Consider the following 1413-nt stretch of genomic DNA (forward strand, 5'->3'; position numbering starts at 1 on the left):
CTCAGCTTTATACGTTTTTAACATGTTAACGCCTTCAAACCACTTTCCCCCCCCCCCTTCCTCCCCTTCCTCCCTCCCTTCTTCTCTCACTCACTTACCACCTCGACCCCCGACCCCTCCCTCCCTTCCTCCCTCTCTCTCATTCACCACCTCGATCCCTCCCTGCCTCACCACCTTCTCCCCTGCTCCTCCGCCACCTCCTCCCCCGCTTCCTCCTCCACCACATTCTCCCCCTCCTCTACCTCCTCCCTATTCTTNATGCATCGAATCATTCGATTCACGTATCGAATGATGCATCGAATCATTTGATTCACGCATCGAATGATTCGATTCACGCATCGAATGAATCGAATGATGCATCGAATAATTCGATTCACGCATCGAATGATGCATCGAATCATTCGATTCACGCATCGAATCATTCGATTCACGCATCGAATGATGCATCGAATCATTCGATTCACGCATCGAATAAATTTGAATCGAATTATGAAACAGAATACACAACATAACTATCACATCCCCCAGCACTCATGTAGACAGAGCTAGACGAGCCATATGGTTTAAATACAAGAGAGGCGTTAGTTTGGTTCCTATCGGTATGTGCCGCACAGTGTGATTGGTTTATGCTAGGCACGCCCTTCAACAGCCAGCAGCCACGATGGCGTAGTGGATTTACACTGGAATTCATCAACATTTGCGTACGCAGGTGCTACGCTGCGTTGATGAATCGCACCTACGAGCTTTGCGTACGTACTTCGTAGAAACTCGGTGTACGCAATACACTTTACGCAACGTTGATGAATCCGGTCCCAGTTTACTAATTAAAATGTATTGATATTCATGGATGTTTCTGGCCCAAACGCATATGATGATTTCGTTCACCTACTTGTTTCAAGTCTATTTCTATTGAATTTGTTTAATTTGTTTTGCATACATTAGTTGTTCCTACGTCAGGCAAACTTCTGGCAAACCTCAGGCAAGCATTGGGGTTGTCATGGGTAACTTTTGTGAAGGAAGTATGCATAAAAATTGAATACCGTTACATTAGTAAAGTGGTCTATTTTAAGTACAGATCTATACAAAACAATGTGTAGTAAATTAAATGAAAAACAGTTCTAGATAGCAAGTCATGTCCAATTCTGCCGAATAGCAACTACCGTATACATTAGACTGAAGCTATATGGAAAGCCACTTCAGCCTAGCTTTTTCATATCTATATCAAACAATAGCCTGCTCCCCATCATCACAATTTTGGGTAAATCCAATTTAGCAATTATATATTCTTCGGGGTGAATGAAGACTTGTGTTATATAGGTGGTATAGTTTCGGTTCGTTTCGTGCTGCGGTGAAGCTTGAAGGCAACGTCAGACTTGTCTCTGTGTCTCGTGCGTGGTGAGTCGTTGACGATGG

Source organism: Priapulus caudatus, unplaced genomic scaffold (assembly GCF_000485595.1).
Source record: "Priapulus caudatus unplaced genomic scaffold, Priapulus_caudatus-5.0.1 Scaffold458, whole genome shotgun sequence".
NCBI classification, from domain to species: domain Eukaryota; kingdom Metazoa; phylum Priapulida; class Priapulimorpha; order Priapulimorphida; family Priapulidae; genus Priapulus; species Priapulus caudatus.